Genomic DNA, 9,849 nt, shown 5'->3' on the forward strand with positions numbered 1-9,849 from the left:
CTGTGTTATGCAGCGATGCCCTTCATATAATCAGATCTCCTCCCTGGAGGGTTTCTTATGTTAATGCAGACCTCTTCCTGCAGAAGTCCTCATTCTTCTACTGAGCAGAACATAAGCCATATAATCAAGAATACCAAAACAACATGAAAGAGAGAGAAACAGAGACAGGGAGAGAAAAGTGACATTTTTCTACTTGCCTGTGCTATTTTTACAGATGCTGAAATGTCCTTTTTCTTGAATACATTTCAATCCCCCTCAGCTAAGAAAGAGGATAAGAAAGAGGACAAGAAAAAAAACGTAGAGAGAACAAGGCTTAGAAAGAGAGACATGATGAGTACAGCGCTATGGCACGATGCCCTGGAAAAGCTCCCACTTGCCAGTTGCCACAGCAGGTGTGTGTCATGTTAATGTGCGTAAATTACTCATCGAATTTCTCCCAATTTAACGAGGTAATTGATGTATGACCACATTTCGTTGGATGTTACAGGATATCATCACTAAGCTAATTGTGAATATGTCTTCAAAATCATATGAAATCATAATCTTATGTTGAATCTGTTTTGAATCTGACTAGAGAGTCTCATTTTTAGACCAGATAAGTACTCTTATGTTCATGCCAGACTGCTGACACCACAAATCTCTGCCTAACCCAGACATCCATTTGAGTTTCTGAATATGAAACACCAGGCTTTAACGGTGAAGTGTGTCATTTCTTGTAACAACTGTTTTCCAAAAGGTTTCCCAAACACTCCCCTTGTTTACCATTGGTGGGATAGTCCTGTCCCAAACTCACATCATTGGTTGAGCCAGTGTTGCTATGTCGGGCTGGTCAGAATGCTCAAACAAACAGAGCAATGTTTTGATAGCACCATAGAGCCACAATGTTTACACTTTTTGGGAAGTTGATCCACAAATGACTTACTTCTAGTTAAGATAAGTGATCTTACCCCCCTAGTTAAGCGATAAGTGGAAGTGTTTCAGGAACTGTTCACCCAAAATTTTTAATTCTCTTATCATTTACCCACCTTCATTCCATCCCACATGTGTCTTTCCTCTGCATAACACAAACACAGATTTTTAAAAGAATATCCCTGTAGCTCTGTAGGTCCATACAATGCAAGTGAATGGTGACCAAAAGCTCCAAAAAACACATAAAGGGAGCATAAAACTAATACATATGACTCAAGTGGTTTAATCCATGTCTTCAGAAGCAATCCAGTCAGTTTTGGGTGAGAACAGACAAAAATGTAACTCCTTTTTCACTAGCAAATCTTGAAATCAGCAGTCTCATTGGCTATAATGTTCCATCCTTTGGGTGAGACGTTAATCTGAGGTCCTGACTCTCATTGGTCATTAAAAATCCTAGGGCACTTCTCGTAAAGCGTAGGGGTGTAACCCCGGTATCCTGGCCAAATTCCCCCCATTGGTCCTTATCAATCATGGCCTCCTAATTACTCTCTACTCTGCACCAACAGCTGGTGTGTGGTGAGTGTTCTGGTGCACTATGGCTGCTGTTGCATCATCTAGGTGGATGCTGCACACTGGTGGTGAATGAGGAGAGTCCCCTGTTCACTATATAAAGTACTTTGAGTGTAGTGTCAGAAAAGCGCTATATAAATGTAACATTCATTAATTCAACAAAGAGTTGAGTTTGCTGTTCACCTTAAAAATGTCCTGTCACGTTTTAGATTTGATTAAAATCACAAATGCTATTTTACAAGAAAATGTTAGTTAAGGGATAAGAGGAAGTATTTTAAAGGAATAGTTCACCCCGAAATTTAAATTCTCTCATCATTTACTCACCTTGATGCCATCCCAGATGTGTATGACTTTGTTCTTCTGCAGAACACAAACAAAGATTTTTAGATGAATATCTCATCTCTGTAGGTCCATATAATACAAGTGAATGGTGACCAAAACTATTTAGTCACCATTTTAGTGTATATGAGTATTTTTTAGTATCTCATTTGAACTTGTATGGACCCACTTTATATTAGGTATCTTTAACTACTACTGTATGTAGTCAAGCATTTAATACAATGTACTTATTATGCACATACATGTTGTTGGATTGTACTTACATTAAAGTACTTGCATGTAAGTACAACTGTAGTTGCACTCTTTACCTTACCCCTAATCCTAATCCTAAACCTAACCCTACCCCAATCATTACCCTAAACCCTAACCCTAATCTAAACCCTACCCCTACTCCTAAACCTAACCATAAAGTACACCAACCTCAGTAGCAGCAAATGTGAATCTTATGAGAATTTTGCAGAACAACATGTAGTTACTCAAAAATTTATTTTATTGTATGTATTTTAATGTTAGTACATAGTAGTTAAAGACACTTAATATAAAGTGGGACCACTTTTATTAATGTATAAAATTAATTCATCAGTGTTTAAAGCCTTTTCAACTGCATTTCTCTATTCCAACTCTCTTTCCTTTCCTCGCCATAGAAACAAGTGATGATGAAGGTCATGTTTTCCCCCCTCTGTCCCTCCTTTAAGGATGTGACTTGTTCCTTCCCTCCTGTTCTGTCATCAGCACCTCTGGTACTATTTCCTCTCTTCTCTCTCTCGTCTTTTTTGGACAAACAATCTATTTACTTTATTATTTTACTTCTTTTGTGCTCTTTTGAGGACATAATTTATATAGATATATATATTTATCTTTAAAGAGATTATGACAAAAATAAAAGTAATGTTGTCATTTACTCACCCTTGTGTTGTTCTAAACCTGTATGACTTTCTCCCTTGGAAGACAAAAGTCAGAATGTTCAGTCTCAGTCATTATATACTTTCATTGTATGGGAAAAATATGCAATGAAAAGTAAATGGTGACAGTCCCCAACTTTCTGCCTAGGCTAGCATATCCTTTTGTGTTCCACAGAAGAAAGAAAGTCTTGTTGATTTGGAACAACATCAGGGTGAGTAAATTACAAGAGTTTTCATTTTTGGGTGAACTATCCTTTTTTATTTTTGAGGCTGTTGTTTAAAGGGGATGAATAAAAAGATGCAACTTCTCTGAGATTTTAACACACATACAGTGGCCGTTGCGATGCATCATGTTTTTTTTTGTCACATTAAAAATTGTTCAACTTTTAAAAACGCATCTGTAGACCTCTGCATTCTGTTCCTTTTTTTCCCCATTCTGATGTGATCCATCTGTTTTGAACTCAAGAAAGCGTCCTATTTGAACAACCCATAAGAAATGCATCTAATATGTCCCTTTAATCAGCCTAATTATACAGGACCTCCAATTAGTTGACTAGCATTTAAAGCAAACCACTGACAATTTTGAACAAATGTAGTTTTTACACGGAATAAATGCATCGCTACCATAGACACATTTTAAAGCTTCCTGGGACTTCTATAAGGCTATTTTCCTATAACCTGGTGGAACTAGACAAGGGATTATTTGTGTTTGTCCATCTTGTTTTAGGCTCCTTGATAAGAAGAACGCTCTGGAGATTGTGTATATTGCAACTGAAAATAAAAAGCCGAGCAGATTTTCCTAGAGATTAATTTATGATGTCATAAAAAGTGAAAGTGGCATCTGTCGCTGCAGTGATGGAGGTTGCAGGTGTGGCATCTGTGTTGTATCAGACAGACTGTTGATGCTTTAGAGTGTAATTAAACGACAGCTCTGGCCACTGTGATATAAGAAACAGCTGCTAAAACACAATAAACTGTAATTGAGCTCTTACACATTGTTTCTCAATGTGCGTTCTTATGTGTTCTTACGTTCTCGTGGACTCGTTCTATGTCATCATCCACTGCCGAAGTTCGATTCCAATCCTCAAGAACGCAAGTACCGAGAACACTGGGAAAATACCCGGATGTGTCCTTGAAATCGAGGATGGATTGGATGGTGATTTGTGGGCAAGAACTCGATACTACGGTGGCAGACGAAGGACATTTATCATTTTGTTTTTTCCTCAAGAGTTTCCTTGCAAAAGTCTGACTGCTCGCGAGAGTCGTTATACTCTGTCAACATTTGTTGTTTTTGTGGGCATCATTTTAATACAGTAATAAACATGGAGAAAACAAGTGTTTACAGACTTTATTCTTTTAACATGTCACTAGTCCTGCAAAACCTCACTGGTGTGATGACATTAATGCTGTCACTGGTTTGATAATGCCATTAGTTCTCTCACTGGATTCAAATGTGCTGTGACTGTTAATTGTGCAACAGGAAGATCACAGCACATCTCAAAGCTCGCAATAGATGTGTTCTACGTCATCCTGTCCTTACGAGTTCATTCTTCCAAGGTAGCTTGGCAAGACTGGTCTTCATAAGAACACAAGTCCATTCTCTGCGTTCTTAGAATTAAGAAACACCCATTGTCTCAGAATGGCAGTGTTTTATGTTTAATGTAATTATTTATCATGTTAACAGTGTTTTTTGGGGATGGAGTGTAAGAAGCAGAGGAATGTATCTTCAGTTTTAAAGGGATAGTTCACCCAAAAATTACAATTCTGTCATTTATCATTTTAGGGTGAGCTTTATGTTGTTCCAAACCCATATTACTTTTTTCTTCTTCTGTGGAACACAAAACACAGCCTCAGTCACCAGTCACCATTACTTGTAATGTCTGGACAAATAATGCAATAGCAGTGAATGGTTTCCTTGTGTTACTTGGAAGAATGTAAGAAATGCCAATTTGGAACAACATGAGGGATAGTAAAAGATGACCATTTTCATTTTATTTTTTATTTTTTTGTGAGTTCATTTCTGTGTGGATATTAGTTGACAGTTGGATGTTTAAAAGAGGACTCTGCTGTTAGTGTGTCCTTATGTAACCTGTAACAAATTGATCGTTTCAAATTACTTGCATTAAGTGATGGATCTGGAGATGCACAAACTCTATTTGGTCATTAAGCTTTTTAGATGGTAAGTGTTTTAATAGAGAGAGAGAGAGAGAGAGAGAGAGAGAGAGAGAGAGAGTGTGTGTGTTAGAGTGTGTGTGTTAATACATTGAGATCATTTCCAGGCACTTCACTCATCTTGGCTCTTCTGAGGACACGGTCGATAAAAACCGAGTCAGATCTCTCTAATTTCATAGCCGACTGACCTGCATTTTTAACACCATTGCCCAGAGATAACAAACACTTAACAGAGCTCTTTACACCTCCAGAAACCACTACACACAAAAATTTTATATCATTTTATCTATATGATTAAGTCCACTTATAATGTTATTCAAGTTTCTTGCACCAAGAATGTAATTAAGGTTTTTTCATAACCATTTTCACCATCTATGACTATATACATACTTACTTCTGTAGTTCATAATGTTGTTCAGCAGGGCGGGCCAAGCTGCTTTATAGTGAATAGGAGTTAATATGTACAGTAAATATGGGCAGTCATATGTTAATGTTTTAATAGTTCTTACAGCATAACAGAAAAATGTATTTAGTTCCCATAAATGATCTTGGTGGACTGAGGAGCATTACTTGTCTACTTATAATACACTGACCTCCTATTTCAAAAGAGCTTGTTTTCCACGATATGTCCCCTTTGTATGTGGCGATGAAGTGAATTAGTATTTATCTGAGTATCTAATACACTTCAAACTAGTTCAGAATGACATTCTCTTTACTAGTTTAATGCAAGTCCTATTTCAAGGGACAGTTTGTACCTTTTACCTCTATTGTATTGTGCGTACCTGCATGTGTGTTTACTTAACTTTAATTTGGAGTACAAATATGTCCTCAGAATTGAGAAAGACCTGAAAATCCTTGAGTTACACTGTAAACCCTAATAAGTTAGCAGAACTCCAAAAATTTGAAGAAATCAGTTACACTTAAAAAAAAAAAAGGATTTTGCAGGTTGTTCAGTTTACTTCATTAAAATGAAGCAGCACAATTCTAGAACATTTTGTCTTAACTTGATGTCATAGCATTCTATTCAATTAAATTTGTAAAAATGAAGTTTACTCAATCAATTTGAGTTAGCACTACATGAATTCTTTTTATAGTATTGATGAAAGCGCTATTTTATGCATTTTTGAGTAAGATAAGAATAGGAGGAGATTTGTTCATGTTTAATATGGCATTTAAAAAAACATTGTTAGGCTGGAGTTTTTGGAGTTACCATTGTGGTGAGGATTAGTGCTTGCTCTTAGCTTGAGGATGGACTCTCACTTTCGGTGATGTTTGATTTAAGTGCAGTTTAGCTCTATAAGCAGTTGCTGTCAAACTGACAGTGCAACAGTTTCACTGTCGTTACATTTACTCACCTGGCATATACTTATGGTTAATAAAATTAACTTAGTTGGACCAACTTAAGATGATTAATTAGGTCTTATATAGTTGGTCTGACAAAATGAATTTAAGTTTGTAGAACTAGAACAAGTCAGTTCAAAACAATTCTTTTTTTTTTTTGGAAAAATGTAATTTAATTGCGTGGAAAAGTTTTCCTCAATTTAATTAAGTTCAGCAAACTTTTGTTTGTGTGTGTGTGTGTACATAAAAAAAAAAAATAAAAAAAAAATCATTTATAAACTCAAAGTTCAAGTTAATAGAACTTACAGATTTTGATTGTTTTCCACACATGCATTTTAATTGCTCTTAACTTGAAATATTTAGTAAGCTAACTCATTTTGATGGCACTTAACTTTAAGTTTAACTCTTTGGATGAACTTTGGAAACACTTCAAGTAGTGGAAACCTAATTTAATTAAGTAAACCCTACTTAAATTAGACATATTTCATTAATTTAACCTAATCTCTTTCTGTTATAAATTAGCTATTACAGTGAACGCTAGCATGCTGAATGAGTGCTAACTGGAAACACTAGGCTTTGATTTGCATAGCAACTGTTTAATGAGTAAAGCAACATACAACAATCTTAACTTGTACCTGTCCTCAGCCTAAGCTCAAGCTCCATTATTCACCATAAATTTAGCCCTCAAAACTCCAACATCTCCAACAGAAACTCTTTTTAATAACACAACAATGCATTAAACACTAGCAATTGTTCCCAACTTTACATTGATCTTGCACAAAGACACATTATATAACACTTCATTTTAACATTTACTCTCCCTGTCGAGTCCCGTGCGAAGCATGCTGGGAATCAGAACTCCCCTGCCCAGTTTCAGTTAACCAAACAAAAAATATACATCTTGACCCAACACAAATAGATTAAGTAAAGCCTGAAAAAAAAAGAGGAATGTGGAATGCCCAATAGCTTATATCTTTTTTATGGCAAACTGAAGCTTCAGTTGGACAATTTAAGTTCCTGTAAATATAATGAGACAAGTTCATTAAACTCAAAACAATAAAATAATTCAGGTTACTTAAAAGGTGTCAGTTTTGTGAACTCAAAAGAAAGAGAAAGTTCTAAATACTCATCAAGGTTAATTTATTTGAACTAATTTGTATGATTTATTTTTCACTACTCAATACAATTAATTTTTTGAGCATTAGAGTGTACTCTGTAGTCATTATAATTATCTTTATACCTGTGTAAAAACAAAAGAAGCCCAAAGAATGTCCTTGTTTAGATAGCTTGGTAATTGTGTGTTTGTGTGGCTCCTGGCCGAAAGCCCTATCAAATGAATACTATTGAATACAGTGTAAATGGAAATCTGTTTTATCCAGCAGCCAGAGATCCATGCCAGCTATATTATCTGAGTCATCTCAGGTAAATCTTCCTTTAAACTCACTCACGATCATGTAATCCAGCACTGTGGTTCTCTAAGTGTGGTGTGGAGCCTTTGCCAAGCTGAGAGGGAATAGAACAAAATCACACAGTGTGTCTTTCTTTGGCTCTGTCAAGCTTTCTCCTAACCACCTGGTTTTCATAATCTTTTCCTATTCTTTTTAATCGTTTCTTGTTAAACAATTACACGTGAGCAAAGGAAAGGATTTTTGTTTGCTTGACAGTTTGTTTTCTCTGTCACTTTGAGCTTTCCATTGGAAATGCACCGATGTATCGGCCAAACATTGGTATCGGATGATAAATCCAATTAACTGCATTATCAGACATTGGTCAATTCTTTAAAAACAGCCGAAGATCAGGGCTGTAGCTCCATGACAACTTTAAATACGTAAAAGTTTTCTGGAAAATGATACGAAGTGAAAGATTACTGATTCATTAGAAGTTGTTAATGGGCTCGTAGACAAAGACCTTATCAAAAGAAAATCACTGAGTACAGTATTAATGGTAATCTTTTTGATCTATTCAGAATATAACTGTGACGAGGAGGAGGGTGGGGCCGGGTTGTGAGGACACACGGCCGGACCTGAATCGGGCTAATCAGCCGGGAGGGGGATAAAGACAAGCCGGAGGTGCAAGTTCGAGAGAGAAATGAGAGATGCATGTGTGTCTGTGTTTGTTAATGTTTGTTTTATGTTGAGTTTTATCATTAAACTTTACATTGACAGTTTAGCCGGTTCCTACCTCCTCCTTGCCCAACCTTTACCTGTTACAATAATGTCTGTTACTTTTTTATGTATTATAATGTGTAGGCCTATCATTTTCAACCCATTCTAACTGATGCAGCTCTCTCACTCTTTCTCTTTCTGTTTTCATACAGAACCAAGCTTTGCACTCATTTCAATGTGCTCAACTCCTCTGAGCAGATTAAACTGCTACTGCCGCTGTTTTGAGATCTGAGAGCTCTTAGTCATTTAAAGTGATTAGTGTTTACTGTACTATGTACTCTGTGTAGTGTATACTATAGAGATCCACACTTTAATTATACACTATAATTATTATCAGTGTCCCACTTATGGCAGTGTGTGTGTATGTGTGTGTGTGTGTGTGTGTGTGTGTGTGTGTGTGTGTGTGCTTTAAGAAATGCTGAAAAACATGGATGGCTTTGAATTAGACCACTCTATGTTTTATTCCCTTTATTCAAAACAGACAGAGAGAAAGAGAGGGAGGCAGTGAGAGAGAGAGGACATAAAAGAAATAGAGGCAGGCAATAGAAAAGAGAGAGGAGGATAGGACAGTGTGTTTTGTGTGCGTGTGTGGGTGGATGCACATGTGAAAGTGTCTGACATAACTGTTTGATCCTCTCGTGGTGCTCTGCGCTGCTCCTTATAAAAAAATCATGAGTTGCAAAAAAGGAGACAGATTCTCTCCTGCTGTGCTGAAAGTTTTGCATTACATTTAAACTTATGTCTCTGGTCATTTTCAGTCTCTGCTTTTACCTCAGTCACCTCCCGCTGTAATGATTTAAAAATGATTTAAATGTGTACAGCCTAATTGAACAGGGGTTTTACCCATATTTTTATGGGTAAAGCCTAGAAATGAGCTGTTCCAGAGTTCTGAATTTGGGACGTTACTCTATCCCACCCACTGATACTTTGATATTCAAAGGGGCTATATCGTAGTGCACATTCTGTACGTAATATTTCTCTTTTTTTTCCTATGAAGTCCACTTATACATCTAACATTTGTATTAAAAGGTATAGCAAAAGCAATTTATCACGCAAGATAAATTGTATGATAAAAAATCACAATCAATTTATCAAGAGCCACCATTGTACAGCAATGCCATATGTCAGCAGTAAACCAGAGTAGTACAGAAGTGTAAATATGAAAAAGTAGAGAAAAGAGAGTTAGAGAGATTTTTTTGGATGTTGTTGTCAGGAGGTGGCTTTATTTATGGATACTGATTAATTATGTGCTTGCAGAAGAGGTGTGTCTTCAGCCGTTTCGTAAAGGTTGTAATGGTCTCAGCCCATCCTGTGGATAATAAATCAGCTCTATCCTAAATCCTAACCCAACCAACACCTAAACCCAACCAATAGTGTTTTAAAGTGCATAAGGGAAATGAAAAGCACATTTTCTTAAGCAAGCATGTCTTTTCATGTCGCTTCTATGACAC

The 9,849-nt window shown here is 36.4% G+C and overlaps 1 protein-coding gene across 3 annotated transcripts in view; it reads left to right on the top strand.

The window, feature by feature from the left end:
• The window catches only part of LOC127424282 (protein kinase C zeta type-like), a 147,326-nt gene that overhangs the window by 92,690 nt on the left and 44,787 nt on the right, over positions 1–9,849 (top strand). The gene's annotated exons all lie outside the window — the stretch shown is intronic.

The sequence above is a fragment of the Myxocyprinus asiaticus genome, chromosome 33 (assembly GCF_019703515.2).
Source record: "Myxocyprinus asiaticus isolate MX2 ecotype Aquarium Trade chromosome 33, UBuf_Myxa_2, whole genome shotgun sequence".
NCBI classification, from domain to species: domain Eukaryota; kingdom Metazoa; phylum Chordata; class Actinopteri; order Cypriniformes; family Catostomidae; genus Myxocyprinus; species Myxocyprinus asiaticus.